A 22,653-nucleotide genomic window follows, 5' to 3' on the forward strand; every position below is an offset into this window, starting at 1 on the left:
AGGTCTGGCCATCATGGTCAGAGATGTGGAAACACTGAACTTTGACTGTGAACTGTGGACTGTGACATTTCCCCAATGTCCTCAAACATTCTGAGAATTACATCTTTTACTCAAACTGACCAAACAAACCAAACCGGGATTTGTTGAAACTTTTGGCCCGGATTTGCTGCTTGGCACTGTCAATGGATGATGAATAGAAAAAGTTTTCTTCTAGTGAACTGTCTGCTGGTTCTTACCTAAATGAGTAGGTAAAAAAAATTGAAGATTTGAAACCAGGGTAGCAGAAGATAAACATAATTTGGGGATCCCTGTGACCTGGCTATGGACAGCAATGATGAGCCAGTTCTGTTTGATTTATTCTCACTAGGGGCTGCCCTTTCTCTGACCCAGGAGGGGGCTGTGTGGGAAGCTAGTTAGTGAGATAGGCCTCTAGTGCTGTTCTGCAGAATGTCTGGAGCCAGAGTGTTTGCAAAGAGCCTCTGATAAATAGGCAAAAAAGGCCCTGCTCGCTCCAGCTGGACTTCAGTGGTGCTCAGAGATCATTGTATCCTCACGTAACAACTCGACAGGCAGGGCTGTCCTGTGCTCCATTGAATACTGGTAAGCAGAATTTAAAAATATATACTTTTATTTTACTTCAGATTTTAATTGAGTTTTGGTGACATTTTAAAATGCAGTTTACACTGTGGGGAATATTATAGGAAAAAAATCACATTTAGTTGACACACTGAACTTCCAAAACTAAAGATAACTTTAATTTAACTTGCGAAATGTGGGTAAACAATTAACAGCAGTGGAATTAACTTAAGTTATGTATTATTCAGCCGATGACATGAGATAACAATAATCTGACATATAATAGCCATGTAACAAGGACACTTCGAATATTGAGTTTACCTCCTCTTATAATCTTTTAAAAGTTGGTAACATGTCTGTTAGATTGCAAACATTCTCAACATTACAACAGCGACTTCGATTCAAAAAAAGTACTTCATTGGCTGTGAAGTGCTTTGGGATGTCCTGAGACCGTAAGAGACGCTATATAAATGCAAGTTCTTTCTTATAGTGTACATTAATATTGACATGTGCAGTTAGAATGTTGTCACTGTCTAACAACGTAGGAATACTGTTGCAGTCTTGGATACATCATAAAATAGTGTTAGCCTTTGAAGACCAATCAGTTTGTCATTTGGCTTGAAATTACTATTGGCGATAATAGTACACAATTATTCATCTGGGATTCTTCTGACTCCTATTTTAATGGAGACATTAACCCAGAACAGCAGAAAGTCATATGAATGCATTCGGTTTCACAGAATCACAGAATCACAGAAACCCCACAGTGCAGATAGAGGCCATTTCGGCCCATCGAGCCTGCACCGACACATATCCGACCCGATCCCCGTAACCCCTACACCAACACATATCCCACCCTATCCCTGTAACCCCACGTATTTAATCCCCCTAACACTAAGGGTCAATTTATCATAGCCAATCAACCTAACCCACACATCTTTGGACTGTGGGAGGAAACCGGAGCACCCGGAGAAAACCCACGCAAACACGGGGAGAATGTGCAAACTCCACACAGACAGTCGCCCGAGGCCGGATTCGAACCCGGGTCTCTGGTGCTGTGAGGCAACAGTGCTAACCACTATGCCACCGTGCTAACCTTTCTAACAGTGATTGTAAATTAATCTATATTTAATTTCTCTAATTATAATCTACAGTAAAAAGAATTATTACTGCATATTTTAGCTTAAAAAAGGTTGCACAAATCGATGCTTCAAAGGAAATATAACATCTAAAGAGTTAAATTCAAATCCCAACGTGCCAGGGCTCAGTTGTAAAGTTTCTTGAGTCCATGATAATATGGGATATCTCCACTGTACAGTGCAGACCAAATACACAAGGGGAAAAAGGGCAATCATCGCACAATGGCCATCAAACCACATAGAACATCCTACAGTGAATTTAGAAACCACGATAAGGTTCAAGGGATAATTTGCAACCATAAAATAAACAGTATCTCACTGTTGATGCTCTGCTACTTATGTGAAAGGCAGCCATGGCTTGTACAGTACTTGTGAAAGAACACTGGTAACCCCAATGACCGCTGAAGTACCCTCTATAGCGAAGAGCTTTTCATGTTCATTGTAATGCGGATAAGTCATAGGCTTATGCTATCTAACTCAACATGTGAAGCTTTATTCAGTTATTGAGAAACCTTGATTAAGGACCAAAGGCCGGACTCCACCAAGGTTGAAACAAGTAGAACAGAAGATGAGATAAATCAAGAAGTGTTGATTATGTGACACCAAACTGGATTTTAAAAATCTTTATAGATTATAGGAAGTAGAAAAGACGTGGGGAGGTTAGACGTTCCAGAATTTACAGGTCTTGGGAGGCGTTGTGATTTGCCTTGGTTTCAAAACAGTGAAAATTCAGTGAGAAGAAAGGATAATAAAGGGCTGTGCACTTGGGTCTGAGGAGCAACAGAGGAGCACTGACCATAGTCGTATCAATAATAGCGTGATCAAGAAAGGTTGCAATGGAGAGAAAGAGAGAGATTGGAGATGGGAGATTTTTCTTCTTCTATCTGATTAGGAGTGTGAGAGAAGTACTAGAAGAATCTCCCCAAGTATGAGAAACGTATTCAAGACTTGGACCAAATTGAACTTTATAGAGAGTCAAGAGTTGTTGATGGAAGATTGCATATTGATAAGTGATAGCTGTGTCTGAGGTAAAGTCTCCTCACCTCTGTAGATATTTATCACATTTCACTGCTGACCTTAGTTTTGCCAGATATGCAAATTATGATTTTCTTTAATGTATGTTTTTATATAAAGGCACTATATAAATGCAAATTGTCATTGTCAAGGGTGGAGTTGTGGAAAATCTGTATGATTCCCAGATTACCACATGCAATGTAAATTTAATTCCAGATCAGTGCTGAGATTGGAGCCAAAAACAAAAAACACAGGAAATGTGCAGCAAGTCAGTCAGCATCTCAGAGAGAATGACAGGTTAACAATTTGGATGGAGACTTTCATCAGAACACAACAACATTAACCTATCTTTTCCTTCTCAGTTCCCAAAAAGCATACTGTGCATTTCCGGTTCTTACTTGAAAATTATTATAGCATATATAATGGCCCAAATTTTGTGGCCTTACACCTGCTTTTAACAGATGTAAGAATCTCATGGGCATTCAGTGAGCGGAAGTTGGGCAAATAGCGCAACTTTCCACCCGCGGAGGCCCTTTTTCCGGAGATGCGAATGATCTGTCAAGAAGATTGTCGACAGATTGCAAGTTCTGGGTTTTAGCGCATGCCTGAACCCGGAACTTGCGCGGCCCCTACGGGCGGGTACACACCTCATATGTACCCGCAGGGGTCGCAAAATACAGCTCATTACTTTTTCTTAAGAGCAGGGATTTTAGTTTGTGGGTTACTGCATAAGCTTAAAATTGAAACTGGGGATGAAAACTTCTGCAAAGCCTGAAAAGGAGATGGAGGTGTGGTGGGGCTGGACGTTTACGTGCTGCTTTGACCTTCCCATGACCTTGTCCCAAATTCCAGGGACAGAGTCTTAACCATAACAAGGGTGGGTGTCCTACACCTACAGAGGCACAGTAGAGCTACCCGACCCACATTGCTGCCAGAAGCTTGGAGTGGCAAGATGCCGCTCCAAAATTGGAAGCCCAAGGCCAAAATTGGGCTAAGGCATGCTCGCTGGCCTTTCTTCCAATGGTAAATGATCCTTCTTGGATCGATTATCATTTGCCTTCTTTATTGTAGGACCCACTTGATGCCCAGTGTCAAATCTTTATGCTCCTTCTATAAATTTTCCACACTACTTGTGTGCAATAAATCCTTGTCTGTTAGATCCTTCCCTCGCTAATTTCTTGCTATATAAGTGAATTACATAGAATATACGGCACAGAAACAGGCCTTTCGGCCCAACCAGTCCATGCCAGTGTTTATACTCCACTCGAGCCTCCTCCCATTCTTCCTCATCTAACTCCATTAACATAACCTTCTATTCCCTTTTCCCTCATATGCTTATCTAGCTTCCTCAGCTATACTATTCGCCTCAACTACTCCCTGTTGTAGCAAATTCCACATTCTCACCAGTCTCTTTGTAAAGAAGTTTCTTCAGAATTCCCTATTTGATTTCTTGATGACTATTTTATATTGATGGCCTCTAGCTTTGCTCTTCCTCAGAAGTGGAAACACTTTCTCTGAATCTACTCTATCAAAACCTTTCATAATTGTAAAGACCTCTATTAGGTCACCCCTTAGCCTTCTCTTTTCAAGAGAAAAGAGACCCAGCCTGTTCAACCTTTCCTGATAGGAATAACCTTGCATTTCTGACATGTCTAGTGCCTCTATATCCTTCTTATAAAATGGTGACCAGACCAGTACTCCAAGTGTGGTCTAACCAAGGTTCAATACATATTTAACATAACTTCTCTACTTTGCATCCCTCTAGAAATAAACCCTAGTGTTTGGTTTGCTTTTGTTATGGCCAGTAGCAGGTGTTGCTACTTTTAGTGATTTGTTTATTTGTACTCCCAGATCCCTTTGCTCCTCTACCCCATTTAGATTCTTATTTTCCATGTAATATGTGACCTCCTTATTTTTCTTACCAAAATGTACATAAGAACATAAGAAATAAGAGCAGGCGTAGGCCATATGGTCCCTCAAGCCTGCTCCACCATGCAATAAGATCATGGCTGATCATCGACCTCAACTCGACTTTCCCGCCCGATCTCCATATCCCATGATTCCCCTAGAGTCCAAAAATCTATTGATCTCAGCCTTGAATATACTCAAAGGGCTTGAATTTCATCGGGCCGTTGAGGCGGAATTGGAGGCATGTGGGGGGTTAAAATCGTGAAATTAGGGGGCACGAACCCATCCCGCCCCCAACCCGCCTCCATGCCCGTTTCCCAGGAGGCGGGTACCCAACCTGTGCTGGGAGCCGCCTCCCCGAGGCGGGAAGGGGATCAGTGCCAATTAACTGCCTGTTAACAGGTAGTTAACAGGCAGTTTTTGGCCTAATCCCTATTTTTATCCCTGAAGTGTGGGCTTCCCGACAGCTCCAAACCACGCCAAGATAGTGAGGTGGGCCGTCGGGCTGAAGGATTGGAGGGTTCGAGATGTCCGGTGTTCAGGTGAGTGAATGGTGCATGAGTGCAGAGGTAAGTGTGTTTGGTCTGTGTAAAGTGTTTAAATATGTTTTACTTACCTTTACAGCCTTCCTTCCTTCAGGTCTCTGGAGTCCCTCATCTCACCGGCACAGAATGGCTGCGAGCTGTCAAAATCTGCAGCATTCTGCTTTCTGTTCTGGAGAGATCTCTAAATCAGCCTGAGAGGAAGGAATTAACTTAGAGTACAGATTGTCAGTGTTTGACAGCTTCAAAGAGCTGTCAAATGCTGATATTTCATCTGTCAAAAGCTCTTGACAGATGAAATGTCAATCTGTGACGTCACCTGTTGCCGGGTGGCCCTTAATTGGCCCGCTGAGCCTGCTGGGCGGGCTCAACAAGATCAATCAAGTGAAAATGGAGTGGGTTGGCCACAACTCGATGGAGGCGGGACTACAACCCCAAAAGTTGTAGTCCCGCCTCCTACATGCCTCCATTGATAAAATCCAGCCCAAAGACTTAGCATTCACAGCCCTCTGGGGCAGAGAATTCCAAAGATTCACAACACTCTGAGTGAAGAAATTCCTTCTTGTCTCAGTCTTAAATGGCCAACCCTTTATCCTGAGACTATGCCCCCTAGTTCTAGACACTACAGCCAGGGGAAACAACATCTCAGCATCTACCCTGTCAATCCCCTTCAGAATCTTGTATATTTCAATGAGATCACCTCTCATTCTTCTAAACTCCAGAGAGTATCGGCCCATTCTACACAATCTCTCATCATAAAACAGCCCTCTCATCCCAGGAATCAATCTAGTGAACCTTTATTGCACCGCCTCCAAGGCAAATATATCCTTCCTTAGATAAGGAGACCAAAACTGTGCACAGTACTTCAGGTGTGTGAACAACAGTGGTCCCAGCACTGATCCTTGTGGAACACCACCTTCTGCCAATCTGAATAGCTACCCTTTACCCCTACTCTCTGCTTTCTGTCTTGCTGCCTGCTAGCTATCCATTCTGCTACTTGTCCACTGACTCTGCATTCTCTGACCTTATTCATTAGACTATTATATGGCACCTTATTGAAGGCCTTTTGGAAATCTTGATATATTACATCTACTACATTATCCTTGTCTACTCTCTCTGTTACCTCTTCAAAGAATTCAATGAGGTTGGTCAAGCAAGTCTTTCCCTTTGGAAATCAATGCTGACTATTCATTATTATACTTTTGGTTTCTAGATGTTTTCAATTTTCTCCTTTAGTAGGGATTCTATTATCTTTCCTACCACCGAGGTTAAGCTGACTGGTCTATAGTTCCCTGGGCACGTTATATTTCCCATCTTAAATGTAGGTATAATGTCAGCTATTCGCCAGTCCTCTGGCACTACACCTTTTTCTAATGAATTATTAAATATATGTAATAGTGCCTCTGCTATCTCTTCCCTAGATTATTTTAAAATGCGCAGATACAATCTGTCCGCACCAGGGTTTTATCCTCTTTGAGTTTGATTAGTTTATTTAATATTTCTCCTCTTTTTTATTTTGAATGCAGTTATATCATTTCTAATCTCATCTTCCGATGTCTTGTCCACCTGATCTGTCTCCTTGGTAAATACTGAAGCAAAATAATTATTTAATATGTCTGCCATTTCGCTATCGCTGCCTGTGATTTTATCCTGTCCGGTCCTTAGTGGCCCTATTCCCATCCTGACTTCCCTTTTTTTATTTATGTGCCTGCAGAATATTTTACTATTCTGTTTTATGTTCCTTGATAATTTAATTTCATAGTTCCTCTTTGTCTTCCTAATTTCGTTTTTAGTTCTCTCCTAATCTCTTCATATTTTCCCAAGTTTTATTCTCAGCCCCTCAATATCAGCTTTTCTCCAATCTATTACACTGGTCTTTGTCATGCTTATGTCCTTCTCAATTATTATCCTAACCCGTATTATATTATGGTCATTATTGCCTAGATGTTCGCCTACTTTTACTTCTCGTAAATGCTCTGATTCATTCCCCATTACTAGATCCAGTAGCGAATCCTCCCTTGTTGACCTTCTTACACACTGGATTAGGAAGGAGTTCTGTACATAGAAACATAGAAAAATAGGAGCAGGAGTAGGCCATTCAGCCCTTCGAGCCTGCTCCGCCATTCAATATGATCATGGCTGATCCTCTATCTCAATACCATATTCCTGCGCTCTCCCCATACCTCTTGATGCCTTTTGTGTCTAAAAATCTATCTATCTCCTTCTTAAATATATTCAGTGATTTGGTCTCCACAGCTATCTGTGGTAGAGAATTCCACAGGTTCACCACCCTCTGAGCGAAGAAATGTCCCCTCATCTCATTGCTAAATGTCCTACTCCATATCCTGAGACTGTGACCCCTCGTTCTAGACCCCCCAGCCAGGGGAAACATCCTCCCTGCACCCAGTCTGTCTAGCCCTGTCAGAATTTTATACGTTTCCAGGAGATCCCCTCTCATTCTTCTAAACTCTAGTGAATACAGGCCTAGTCAACCCAATCTCTCCTCATACGACAGTCCTGCCTTCCCAGGAATCAGTCGCCTGGTGAACCTTCGCTGCACTCCCTCTATGGCAAGTATATTCTTTCTTAGGTAAGGAGACCAAACTGCACACAGTACTCCAGGTGTGGTATCACCAAGGCCCTGTATAACTGTAGTAAGACATCCTTGCTCCTGTACTCAAATCCTCTTGCAATGAAGGTCAACATGCCATTTGCCTTCCTAACTGCTTGCTGCACCTGCATGTTTGCTTTCAGTGACTGGTGTACAAGGACATCTGCCATGTATTTGCCCACTCACTCAACTTGTCTAAATCACCTTGAAGCCTCTTTGCATCCTCCTCACAACTCACAATCCCACCTAGTTTTGTGTCGTCAGCAAACCTGGAAATATTACATTTGGTTCCCTCATCCAAATCATTGATATATATTGTGAATAGCTGGGGCCCAAGCACTGATACCTGCAGTACCCCACTAGTCACCGCCTGCCACCCTGAAAAAGGCCCATTTATTCCTACTCTCTGTTTCCGGTCTGTTAACCAATTTTCAATCCATGCCAGTATATTACCCCAAATCCCATGTGTTTTAATTTTGCACACTAACCTCTTAAGTGGGACTTTATCAAAGGCCTTCTGAAAATCCAAATACACCATATCCACTGGTTCTCCCTTGTCTATTCTACCAGTTACATCTTCAAAAAACTGCAGTACATTTGTCAAACATGATTTCCCTTTCATAAATCCATGTTGACTTTGTCTAATCCCATTGATATTTTCTAAGTGTCCTGTTATCACATCCTTTATAATAGACTCTAGCATTTTCCCTACAACTGATGTTAGGCTAACCAGTCTGTAGTTCCCTGTTTTTTCTCTCCCTCCTTTCTTAAATACTGGAGTTACATTTGCCACCCTCCAATCTGCAGGAACTGTTCCATAATCTATAGAATTTTGGAAGATGACAACCAATGCATCCATTATTTCCATGGCTACCTCTTTTAGTACTCTGGAATGCAGATTATCAGGCCCTGGGGATTTATCGGCTTTCAGTCCTATTAATTTCTCCAGCACTATTTTTTTACTAATACTAATTTCCTTTAATTCCTCCTTCTCACTGGACCCTTGGTTCTCTAGCATTTTGGGAAGTTATTTATGTCCTCTTCCGTGAAGACAGAACCAAAGTATTTGTTTAATTGCTCAGCCATTTCCTTGTTCCCTATTATAAATTCTCCTGTTTCTGACTGTAAGGGGCCTACATTTGTCTTCACTAATCTTTTTCTTTTTACATACTTGTAGAAGCTTTTACAATCCGCTTTTATGTTCCTTGCAAGTTTACTCTCATACTCTATTTTTCCCCTCTTAATCAATCTCTTGGTCCTTTTTTGCTGACTTCTAAACTGCTCCCAATCCTCAGGCTTGCTACTTTTTCTGGCAACTTTATATGACTCCTCTTTGGATCTAACACTATCCTTAATTTCTTTTGTTAGCCATGGTTGGGCCGCTTTTCCTTTTGTGTTTTTGCACCAGAAAGGAATGTATAACTGTTGCAATTCATGCATTCATTCCTTAAATGTTAGCCATTGCCTATCCACCGTCATGCCTTTTAATGAAGCTTCCCAATCTATCATAGCCAACTCATGCCTCATACCATCGTAGTTTCCTTTGTTTAGATTTATGACCCTGCATTGTAAGAACTCCATTCACTAATTCCATTTACCTACCTCTTCTGGCCAATTAATTTCAGCGTAGTTGAAATCCCCCATGATTATTATTCTAGTTTTTAATTATTTCCCTAATTTGTTTGCATATTTCTTCCTCCACCTCACTTCCACTATTAGGTGGTCTGTAGACTACCCCTATTAGCGTGATTGATCCTTTATTATGTTTTATCTCTATCCACATGGATTCTATTTCTGTCTTACTGATGACTGCATCATTTTTTCTAATGCCATTATGTTATTTCTAATAAGTACAGCTATTCCACCTCCCCTTTTCACCTCTCTATCATTTCAAAATAAGTTATACCCTGCAATGTTTAATTCCCAGTTCTGAATTTTCTGTAGCCACATCTCAGTAATCCCTACTATATCTGGTACCCGTGTTTTATTACAGACACTGTGTGCATTTCTGTACAGTTTAACTCATTTTAATAGCAGCTCCTCTCACTTTATTTTTAACAATCTTTTCACAATTCACTGGGCCCCTTAGATTTCTAACCCCAGTTAAATTAAGCTGTTTCTCCCAGAGTATGGGATTAGATTAGCAGCTAACATGGGCTGAATGGCTTCCTTCTGTGCCATAAATTTCTATGATTCTATGGTTCTATAACATAAAAGGGAACCCAAAAAGTCTTTTCTAAACACATAAATAGTAAAAGGGAAGTCAAAAGAAGGGTGGAGACGATTAGGGACCAAAAAGTTGATATTCTTGTGGTGGCAGCAGGCATGGCTGAGGTACTAAATGGATACTTTGCATCTGTCTTCATTAAAGAGGATGCTGCCAACACAGCAGTAAAGGAGGAAGCAGTAGTGATATTTGAGAGGATAAAAATAGATAGAGAGGAGGTACTTAAAAGGTTGGCAGTCCTCAAAGTAGAAAAGTCACCCAGTCCAGATGGGATGCGTCCTATGTTACTGAGGGAAGTAAGGGTGGAAATTGTGAAGGCTCTGGCCACAACCCTTCAATCCTAGTTGGATATGGGGGTGGTGCCAGAGAACTGGAGGATTGCAAATGTTACAGCCCTGTTTAAAAAAGGGGAGAGGGTTAAACCCGTCAACTACAGACCAGTCAGCCTAATGTCAGTTGTGGAGAAACTTTTAGAGCCAATAATCCAGGACAAAATTAATTGGCATTTGGAAAAATATGGGCTAATAATGAAAGTCAGCACAGATTTATTAAAGGCAAATCATGTTTGACTAACTTGATTGAGTTCTTTGATGAAGTAATGGAGATTGTTGACGAGGGTAGTGTGGTTGATGTTGTGTATATGGACTTTCAAAAGGCATTTGACAAAGTACCACATAATAGACTTGTTAACAAAATTAAAGCCCATGGGATTAAAGGGACAATGGCAGCATGGATATAAAATTGGCTAAGGGACAGAAAACAGAGTAGTGGTGAATGGTTGTTTTTCAGACTGGAGTGAAGTATACTGTGCTGTTCCCCAGGGGTCGGTTAGGATCACTGCTCTTTTTAATAAATATCTTAATGACCTGGATTTGCGTATACAGGGCATAATTTCAAAGTTTGCAGATGATACGAAACTTGGAAATGTAGTAAACAATGAGGAAGATAGTCACAGACTTCAGGAGGACATATACAGACTTCTGAAATGGGCAGACACGTGGCAGATGAAATTTAATGCAGAGAAGTGTGAAGTGATACATTTTGGAAGGAAGAATGAGGAGAGGCAATATGAACTAAATGGTACAATTTTAAAGGGGCTGCAGGAACAGATAGACCTGAGTGTGCATGTACACAAATATTTGAAGGTGGCAGGACAAGTTGAGAAGGTTGTTTAAAAAGCATACGGGATCCTTGGCTTTATTAATAGAGGAATAGAACACAAAAGCAAGGTAGTTATGTTAAACCTTTATAAAACACTGGTTAGGCCTCAGCTGGACTATTGTGTTCAATTCTGGGCACCACACTTTAGGCCTTAGAGAGGGTGCAGAACAGATTTACTAGAATGGTACCAGACATGAGGGCGTTCAGTTACGGGATAGACTGGAGAAGTTGGGATTCTTTTCCTTAGAGCAGAGAAAGGTAAGAGGAGATCTGAGTGAGGTGTTCAAAATCATGAAAGGTTTTGATGGAGTAAATAAGGAGAAACTGTTTCCAGTGGTGGAAGGATCGGTAACCAGAGGAGACAGATTTCAGGTGATTGGCAAAAAGAACCAGAGACGACATGAGGAAACATTTTTTTATGCAGCGAGTTGTTGTGATCTGGAATGCACTGACTGAAAGTGTAGTGGAAGCAGATTCATTAGTAACATTCATAAGAGAATTGGCTAAATATTTGAAGGGAAAATATTTACAGGGCTATGGGGAAAGATGAGTGGAGTGGAACTAATTGGATAGCTCTACCAAGGAGCAGGCACAGGCACGATGGGCCGAATGACCTCCCTCTGTGCTGTATCATTCTATAATTCTATGGGCTAAAAATTGAGTAGCACCCCAATTGGGGCGCTAACTTTGCCGGGGCGCTAAAAGTAGCGCCCTGGAAAAATTAGCATCCCCGCGCCGGAAATTGAGTGGTTGCGCCCCAAGAGGGAAACGAGGCGCTACTGGAAGCGCCCCGCATCCCTCTTGGGGCGCTGTGAGTCAATATTGCGGCATTATGTGCCGCAGCACCACACGCTGCGGCACGTCGCGCCGTGGTATTGCAGGCCTTCCTCCCCTTCTTAAAGGGGAGGGGCCTTGTGCAGCCGACCTGGGGCCCAGTTGGGCCCCTGGGGATCGGGAGTGCAGGCAAAAGAGCCCGGCACCCAAGAGAAGTGCCGGGCTCTTGGAGCGCAGCCAGCACTCCGCGGGTGGGGGGGGGGGCATTTCAGGAGGTCTGGGACGGGAGCGCAGGCAGGTGCTGGCAGGCGTCCAGTAACAAAAATGGCCGCCCCGCACCTTGCCTTTAAATTGCGCCTCCCCGGCCGCAGGCACGCCCCCCTGACCCTGTCGGACATAACGTCCGGTGGTAAGTCGGGGGCGCTCCCGAAGATCGTGGCCGGGGCATGAGCGGGGCGCTGTGTACGCCAATGACGTCATCGCCAGCCGCGCAGCACTGCAGGGCGCTACCGGTTAGCGCTGCCACTAACCTCCCGCTGAATATTGCGGGAGGCATGGGCAGTGCCGCACCCGGGCGCTAGTTGCGTTGCGTCCCGTTAGCGCCCTCTTAAGGCGCTAACGGGAGGCGCAACCAACTGAATTTTTCCCCCATGACTGTAATTAATCGATGCTATAAGGTGCATGTTTTATGCTATATGCTGCACAACATTTATGCTCAACAAAATGTATAAAAATAAACGACACAGCATGCAGTATGTAATATATAATATGCAGTGTAGAACATACACCACGCAGAGCATGTAGGCTGCGATTTCGCCAGCGGAGGTGGGATCGTGGCGGGGAGAGGTGGGTGGCATGTCCCAGTCCCGCTCCCAGCTTCAGCCCGCTCTCTCCAAGTGATTTTCCATTGATTGGGCTTGTTAAGCCCGCCCTGCGCATTTCCCGGCCAATTAAAAGGAAGCGGGTCTGATGACGTCATTTGATGACACGCCATCAGCCGGTTTCCTTAAAGGGGCCATGTCCACATTCATTTTGGCAGTTGTGCTGTCAGTGTTCTACAGCATTGAGGTGCTGCAAACACTGACAAGCTCTGCATAAAGATGGGCGGCTGCACCCAGGCTCTCGCATGACTCCCTCCATATGCTTCCCTTCTGATGGGTGGAAGAGGCCTCCCCAGGACACCAACAGCCTGGTTGCACATTGCACAGGAGGGCACAAGCAGGGATGTGGTCAGGAAGACCAGGCTGCAGTGGCGCAAACCTTTCAGTGATCTGAGCAGATCACGAAATGTTACTCCAAAGCCACACTCAACCTTATCCTGCTGTGCCACTCATCACCTCCACATTACTCTGCCTTCCCTACTGTACTCCTGCACATCCTTACTCACATCAACTTACATTGCACCTCCACCCATCCCTCTCTATCTACATTATCACTTCCCCATCTCACTAGCCACTCCTCACACTCACCCCCATCCTACTGCAAGCAAACCAATGAACACCACACAAAGGTAGGCACTTGGGTGGTTTAGCCAATGTTCATGTGAAGTTTCTGTTAATGTGTTGTCAAACATTGAGATCTATATTTTCAACACTTTACCTTATTGGACAGATGTGTGCTCACCTTTAGAAGTGTCTTAGTAAGTTCCAGTGAATGTTGAGACATAACTCCCCCGCGTCCCCCCCCCCCAAATGTGATGAGTATGAAAGGAATGGCTTGGACATTATAGGGGTGCTTTATGGTGTTGGTGTGGGGTGGTGTCAACCTGACGCATCATGTGGCAGCCAGGGTTTACAGCATCAAGTGAAGTAAATCTGGCCATGATGATGCCATCGCTGGCCTCCTGGGCAGCAATGTGGTCAGGTACTGATGCCCTGTGTCCTGTCCAGCATCAGGTGATTGTGGAAAAGGTTGGTGTTGTTGGTGATGTTGGTGTGCCTGGTGATGTTGGTGCTGAGGCAGATCTTGAAGGGATTCAGAGGACCAAGGTGAGATTTTTTCAAGGGCACCGATGTTGCTGGAATAGATGGCAGCTGGAATTGAGATGACAGAAGTGATCTGTCAACGGTGAGAGAGCTTGCTCCAAGGAGGTGACAGTGGATAGAGAGTTTACTCCAAACACTTCCAAACTGCATACAGCTCAAAAGTGTCTTCCAAGCCCTGAAGGCTCAAGCTTCTGACATTGGAAAGTGAACAGCTGTGAAATGGTAGCTTTCATACCACTTTTGCAGCTGTCACCTATTCACAGCAATGGGGAGACAGAGAACCCGACCTACTTACCTGATGTGATCTCTGAATGACGGGAAGCTCGTAAAAAAAAGTGGTAAAAAAGAAATAGGCTGGTAAAATAGTAGTTAACAAGTATTTAACAAGCATTTAACTATCTTAAATGCCTCCCCCGCCACTTGGTGTCGGGTCTGTTCTGAAATCGCAGACCCGACACTTTGGAAACTTACATGGAGGCGGGTTTGGAGCGGTTTCCCAACATACTGTCAATCTTTGTGATTTTGACAGCAGACCCACCTCCAAACCCGCACTCTGAGCGCCGGCAAAATTCAGCCCGTAATGTATAACAAAAGGTATAGAGCTCACAGTATAGAGAGTGAAATATATTGCATGAGTTGCATAATGCACAGAGTGTGACAAATATCATAGTGTAAAGCATATTGTGCCCAATGCAAAATATACAGTAAAGCCAATCTCAGTTGATACAGGATGGAAAAGCCATAGGCTGTGTGCTGTATTGTATGTTTGATAACTCAATGATGGATGTGTCTGAACCATAAAGCATTTAAATTCCAACATTGATATCTGACAGCTCCCTTTCACAGTGTCCAGGTCAAGTTCATGGAATTATATCAGATTTTAACAGTACATCAGTAACAAAAGCACAAACATGCATTGATCTACCTGGCGAAAGAAAGAAAGAAAGACTTGCATTTATATAGCGCCTTTCACAACCTCAGGACTTCCCAAAGCGCTTTACAATCAATTAGGTACCTTTTGAATAGTACTCACTGTTGTAATGTAGGAAACGTGGCAGCCAAATGGCAAATAGCAAGGTCCCACAAACAGCAATGTGATAATGATGAGGTAATCTGTTTTTTTAGTGATGTTGGTTGAGGGATAAATATTGGCTAGGACACCGGGGAGAACTCCCCTGCTCTTCGGAATAGTGTCATGGGATCTTTTACTTCCACCCGAGAAGGGAGACATGGCCTTGTTTTAACGTCTTGTCTGAAAGACGGCATCTCCAACAGTGCAGCACCCCCTCAGTACTGCACTAAAGTATCAACCTTGAATATGTGCTCAATCTGTAGGGGGATGCCTAGCCTCTGCTCAATGTCTTCACAGAGCACCACAGTTGTGATCAGGCACCCAATGCAGTGGGGGAAACTGGAGCTGCACCTCACCACTCACTGTGCATCAGTGTGCCCATGTGCAGTGATGACCACAGGTCAGTTAGCACTGAAATGGGGTGGTATAAGCAGATACTGTAGACATGAACTTTTATAAATCAGCACAAACCATACCTGTATTCTTAATCCGGAATAGATACTGGTGAGTTATGAGTTATCACCAGAGCTTATTATAAATATTGCTCTATTTGATCATGTTCTATGTAGAGGACACACTATGAGGACCCATAGATATGATTTATATCCAACAAGTGGATGGGCCTGATAACTCAGTGATGAACTAAGTTATTGTCAATGCCACGAATGAGTCATAAATCATGTCTCAGAGGTCCGCACTATGTAGCAGGCCATTGTAGTGTTGAGGGCATCACTGTCCTACACACTCTTCCTCCCATTTGCTTTCGCATTCTGTTGAAATCAAGACCTATCACACCATCTCCTACTCTAACTCATTCTTTCCCAGGACCATATAACTACAACTCCACAATCTTTCCTCCCTTTGAAAATATTCAGGCTTTCAAAACCCAATCAGTGTTCCTGAGCTAGGCAGGGAATACAATCGGTTTTGGTTTGCTATCCAGTAATAACTGCTGGAAAGTGGACATCAGCTGAGAACAGGATCAGGTTTGGCTGTGATGCCCTCCCCAGTCGATCAGCCTACAATACTGTATTATTTATTAATCACTATGAGATTTTTCTGAGATGTGAGAAGGTGTTACATAAATGCAATTTAAAAAAATATTATAATATTCAACAGTGCAATGGATGTTTATTGCAATTATTATTACTATGTATGATATTTCGTACCACTGTGTATGACATTTTTACATCGTTCTACCTTTTACTGTTAAGTTAGTGTTTTTGTTTTTTGCAACATTTTGTCCACAGGGCTCTCATCACAGTGAATTATTCTACAAATTTACTCATAAATAATGAAAACAAACTGAAATGAAGGCTATTCTCTCCAACAGCTGCTCCATGTCCTAAAGAAGTTTACATAGTCTTATTAAAGTCCCCAGGGGATGGACATGAGTCTCCAGAACAAAACTACTCTTTAATTTGGCACAATTCCCATTAATTCATTAACCTTGCACACAGAGACAGCAAGGATGGATGGTGTGGGAAATGGGAAAGTCACACTTGTATTGAGTATGTATGTGTGTGGTACTGCTCTAAGGTTGTAGATTGAGTGCACACTGGGAGTTATTTAGAGGAACTCTGATCCCTGGTAGTCCAATAGAGAAGGAAGCATTCATATTCATTGAAGGGCTAGGAAGACATGTGCATCAGTTATTATTATCAGTCATTGGCTCTGGGAATAGCAGGATGTTCAAGCATTACCAGTTCTGAAACCCAGAAAGACCTGTGCAAAAGTACATTCATGTGTCCTGCTTGATGGTAGCAATGGGAAAGGAGAGGAAAAATATTATTCCCCTAGTGCTGTTGTAGAATCATAGAATCATAGAATGATACAGCATAGAAGGAGACCATTCAGCCCATCATGTCTGTGTTGGCTCCCCGTAAGACCCATCCAACTAGTCCCACTCGTTTGCTCCTTCTCCATCGTCCCACAAACTCCTTCCCTCCCAAGTATCTATCCAATGCCCTTTCGAAAATCAACACTGAATGTGCTTTCACCAGCAGCCCCCACCATCCACCACCCAGGCAGTGCATTCCAGATCACAACAACTCATCTCGCCTCTGATTCCTTTGCCAACTACCCCAAATCTGTGTCCTCTGCTTACCGACCCTTCTACAACTGAAAACAGTTTCTCCTTAATCTCTCCATCAAGACCATTCATGATCCCGAACACCTCTACTAAATCTCCCCTTAACCTTCAATGTGAACGGTGCCAGCCTCTCTAGTCTCTCCCCATAACTGAAGCCTCGCTCATCCCCAGTACCACTCCAGCAAATCTCCTTTGCACCCTCTCCAAGGCCCCAACACCTTTCCCAAATTTACTCTGCTTCATTTTTTTGGGATTTGCCCATGCCACGTCCCATTCCTGGCTCACATAATCTACTTGACATTCTCACATACATGGTTACTTTGCCAACAAAAATAATTTAATTAACATTTGGAAAGGCTGTGTGCAACTATTGTTCCTCTACCCACACACCAACAGGTACATGATATGCACAAAGCACAATGTAAACATTACCCTAAAGGAAAGTTAAAGCTGCTTTTTTAAGTGGACTTTGACTGCTTCAGTTTTTCTCCAGTTGATAAGCAGTGTCTAATCTTTGTAGTGAGATTATGATGAGTCACTTTGCTTTAAAACAAACATTTACCGTGACAGATAAGAGGCTAGCTTTCCACAGGCTGCACCTTGACACACCACATTCTGTTCGTAAAACCAGAAATCCTGTCTTTTAACCTCCCTGCTCCAAAAACATACAACAGAGGAGAAAAAAACTTCTTTGACATTTTATCGATCAACATTTGATCCTGCAGTAAACATGGCCACTATGTGTATCAAGTACCTCACAGAGATATAGTACAATTTTTGACATAATCTCACCGTTGGTCATCTCTCATTAGATCCCTTTGATCTTCAAACAAAGTTGTCCAAGATCCAGTAGGTTGCAACTTTGGGGAAAAAAAGTGCTGAACAGGAGTGCACAGTGACACACTTAGACAACTAATATTCCAGAAATCCCAAACCAAAATGCTTAATGGCATTTGCTTTTTTGGAGTAGACTAACCTAATGGGCATTAGGTTACAAATTCTGCGATGCTGTTGCTGAAGTGCAGAAGGGCAGAATGTCCACTGCTGCTTTGATCTGCCACCGACCTGTCCCAAATAGAAACACAGAAACATAGAGGATAGGAGCAGGAGTAGGCCATTCGGCCCCTCAAGCCTGCTCTGCCATTAAATGAGATCATGGCTGATCATCCAAATTCAGTACCCTGTTCCTGCCTTCTCTCCATATCCCTTGATCCCTTTAGCCTTAAGAAATATACCCAACTCATACTTGAATATATTTAATGAATTGGCCTCTACGGCCTTCTGTGGTAGAGAATTCCACAGGTTCACCACTCTCTGGGTGAAGAAATTCCTCCTCATCTCTGTCCTAAATGGCTTACCCCTTATCCTTAGACTGTAAATTTCAATGAGATCCCCTCTCATTCTTCAAAATTCCAGCGAGTATAAGCCCAATCGACCCAATCTCTCCTCATACGTCACTCCTGCCATCCCAGGTATCAGACTGGTGAATCTTCGCTGAACTCCCTCCATGGCAAGAACATCCTTCCTCAGATAAGGCGACCGTAACTGCACACAATACACAAGATGTGGTCTCACCAAGGCCCTGTACAACTACAGCAAGACATCCTTGTTCCTGTACTCAAACCCTCTCGCTACGAAGGCCAACATACCATTTGCCTTCTTAGCCGCCTGCTGCACCTGCATGCTTACCTTCAGCGACTGGTGCACAAGGACACCCAGGTCTCGTTGCACTTCCCCTTCTCCCAATCTATTGCCGCTCAGATAATAATCTGTCTTCCTGTATTTGACACCAAAGTGGATAACCTCGCATTTATCCATGTTATATTGCATCTGCCATGCTTCTGCCCAATCACCCAACCTGTCCAAATCATACTGGAGTTTCTCGGCATCCTCCTCACAGCACACACGCCCACCCAGCTTTGTGTCGTCTGCAAACTTGGAGATATTACATCTAGTTCCCTCGTCTAGATCATTAATATATATTGTGAATAGCTGGGGTCCTAACACCGATCCCTGCGGTACCCCACTAGTCACTGCCTGTCACTCGGAAAAAGACCCGTTTATTCCAACTCTTTGCTTTCTGTTTGCCAACCAGTTCTCTATCCAAGTCAATACCTTGCCCCCAATCCCATGTGCCTTAACTTTACACGCTAATCACTTGTGCGGGACCTTATCGAACGCCTTTTGAAAGTCCAAATACATCACATCCACTGGTTCCCCCTTATCTATTTTACCAGTTACATCCTCAAAAAATTCCAGTAGATTAGTCAAGCACGATTTACCCTTTGTAAATCCATGTTGACTTTGTCCGATCCGGTCACTGTTTTTCAAGTGCTCTGCTATTACATCTTTTATAATGGACTCTAGCATTTCCCCCACTACCGATGTCAGGCTTACCGGTCTGTAATTCCCCGTTTTCTCTCTACCACCTTTTTTGAATAGTGGGGTAACATTAGCTACCCTCCAATCCATGGGAGTCTATCGAATTTTGGAAGATGACCAGCAATGCATCTACTATTTCTAGGGCCACTTCCTTAAGTACCCTAGGATGTAGATTAGCAGGCCCTGGGGATTTATCGGCCTTCAATCCCGTCAATTTCCCTAACACCATTTCCCTACAAATACTGATTTCTTTCAGTTCTTCCCTTTCATTAGATCTCTAGTTGGTTCCTCGACATATTGGTCCAGGAAACCATCCTGTATACACTCCAGGAATTCCTCCTCCACAGTATTGTTACTAATTTGGTTAGCCCAATCTATATGTAGATTAAAGTCACCCATGATAACTGCTGTGCCCTTATTGCACGCTTCTCTAATTTCCCTTTTAATGCCATCCCCAACCTCCCCATTACTGTTTGGAGGCCTATATACCACTCCCACTAATGTTTTCTGCCCCTTGGTATTTCTCAGTTCTACCCATACAGATTCCACATCATCAGAGCTAATATCCTTCCTTACAATTGTGTTAATCCCCTCTTTAGCCAGCAATGCTACCCCACCTCCTTTTCCTTTTTGCCTATCTTTCCTGAATATTGAATACCCCTGGATGTTGAGTTCCCAGCCTTGGCCACCTTGGAGGCATGTTTCCGTAATCCCAATCATATCATATTTGTTTACCTCTATTTGCGCAGCTAATTCATCCACCTTATTACGAATGCTCCTCGCATTAAGACACAAAGCCTTCAGGCTTGTTTTTTTAATGCTCTTAGACCTTTTAGAATTATTATTTACTGTGGCCATGTTTGATTTAAACCCTTGATTTCTCTGACTGCCACTTTTGTTTTTCTCCTTCCTGTCTTTTGCTTTTATCCTTGTTTCCCTTTCCTCTGTCTCCCTGCTCAGGTTCCCAACCCCCTGCCATTTTAGTTTAAACCCTCCCCCAGAGCGCTAGCAAACACTCCCCCTAGGACATCGGTACCGGCCCTGCCCAGGTGCAAACCGTCCGGTTTATACTGGTCCCACCTCCCCCAGAACCGGTTCCAATGTCCCAGGAATTTGAATCCCTCCCCCTTGCACCATTCCTTTAGCCACGTATTCATCTGAAATATCCTTCTATTTCTACTCTGACTAGCACATGACACTGGTAGATTACTACCTTTGAGGTCCTATTTTTTAATTTACCTCCTAACTCCCTATATTCAGCTTTTAGGACCTCATCCTGTTTTTTACCTATATCGTTGGTACCTATATGCACCACGACAACTGGCTGTTCACCCTCCCCTTCCAAAATGTTCTGCAGCCGCTCTGAGACATCCTTGACCCTTGCACCAGGGAGGCAACACACCATCCTGGAGTCTCATTTGCGGCCGCAGAAACACCTATCTATTCCCCTTACAATAGAATCCCCTATTACTATAGCTCTACCCCTCTTTTTCCTCCCGTCCTGTGCAGCAGAACCACCCCTGGTGCCAGGAAGTTGGCTGCTGCTGCTTTCCCCTGATAAGCCATCCCCCTCAACAGTATCCAAAATGGTATATCTGTTTGAGAGGGGGATGACCACAGGGGAGTCCTGCACTACCTGCCTGCGCCTACTACTCTGCCTGGTGGTCACCCATTCCCTTTCTGCCTGTGCAACCTTTACCTGTGGTGTGACCAACTCCCTAACGTGCTTTCCACGATGTCCTCATCATTGCGAATGCTCCAGTATGTATCCAATCGCAGCTCCAGTGCCGCAATGCGGTCTGCCAGTAGCTGCAGCTGGATACACTTCCTGCACACATGGTCGTCAGGGACACAGGAAGTGTCCCTGATTTCCCACATAGTGCAGGAGGAGCATACCACAGGGCCAGGCTCTCCTGCCATGACTTACCCTTTAATTAATTCAAATTAAATTAAATCAAATCAATACCACCAATTACGCTACAGTTAAATGATATACTTAAGGGCCCTTGTTTAGCAGCAGTCCCCGCTACACCACAGAGAGCTTAGAAACTATAAACCACAGAGTTTAAGTTTGGAAAAAAGGGAGAAATACTCACCAACCAATCACTTACCTGCTTTCTGGTGATGTCACACTTTGATTACTTTTTCCTTCTCTCTCTCCCGCTCTGAGATTGGTAAGCCTACCTGCGCCGCCGCCTCTTTTGTACTCGCTCCTCCACCACCGCTCCAACCAGGTCCGCCTGGGGATGGGGTCATTTTAGTAAGAGTGGGCATCTGGACCTGTAGTGATGCAACAGTCCCACATGTGCCATCGGAGTGACACCCAGCCCCTCTGTGAGGGAGAGCCAAACGTCTGACTCGGACTGAAGAGAAAGTTCGCAAAGTTTACTTTCTTTACCCTCAGGAAACAGAGGAGTCACTTAATAACATTACCATTCGTTTCTTCTGTGCTGGATCCTTCACTGGGACCATGATCGGACCTACATCTGCTCTCAGCACATATAGGTGCTATTTGGGCGGAATTCCTGAGGTAACCTGGGAATACCCCCAGATATGCATCCAAAGTGCTAAAGCTACATAAGAAGACATGCCTTGCCCCCAGAGTGTAATTTCTAGATGAATTCTCAATGAGGTGGAAACCCGATGGATCTGGATTCTGCCCCAAATTACAGCGCCCCAATTTTCTTCCATTCTTTCCCAAAGCCACTGACTCTTGCCAAAGTATGGTTCCAATGGAGCCTGCTGCCATCTGGTACCTCATCCAAGTCGTCACTTTTTGTTTGTGAGCCTAACTAATGAATGTCAGTGGGCTAACTGATCATTGGGGAGTGTCATAACCAAGCCCAGTTGTCTCCTCACTTGACATCAACATGTACACACTTTCCAGCAGGACTCACTAGATGATGATCAGGATTGGGAACTGGGCTGATTTTTCCTCTTCCTTAGCCCAGGGGCACTTATGCCGATTGTAGTACGCCAACTGCTGCCCTGGTTGAGTATTCAACTCTGAACAGTTGATTAACACCTGGTAGGCATCCAATTTGAAAGAAAGCATTCCAAAATAAAATTGACATCAAAAATTGAGAATTATATATGAATTCTTGTTCAGTGTGGAACTCATCCCAGATACTTTAGAGGGGATTTGAGGAGGAACTTTTTCACCCAGAGGG

At 43.6% G+C, this 22,653-nt stretch overlaps 1 protein-coding gene across 2 annotated transcripts in view; it reads left to right on the plus strand.

The window, feature by feature from the left end:
• Positions 1 to 201: 201 nt before the first annotated feature.
• LOC147105348 (bile acid receptor-like) overlaps positions 202 to 22,653 on the plus strand; it is a 166,422-nt gene continuing 143,970 nt past the window's right edge. The window contains exon 1 of one of the 2 annotated variants that reach the window (XM_086011628.1): positions 202 to 600. The gene's annotated coding sequence lies outside the window, so the exon portion shown is untranslated. The remainder of the gene's footprint in view (positions 601 to 22,653) is intronic. The other variant, XM_086011627.1, reaches the window with a different exon arrangement.

Source organism: Somniosus microcephalus, chromosome 18 (assembly GCF_052327205.1).
Source record: "Somniosus microcephalus isolate GS21.2 chromosome 18, FLI_Smic_1.0, whole genome shotgun sequence".
NCBI lineage: Eukaryota > Metazoa > Chordata > Chondrichthyes > Squaliformes > Somniosidae > Somniosus > Somniosus microcephalus.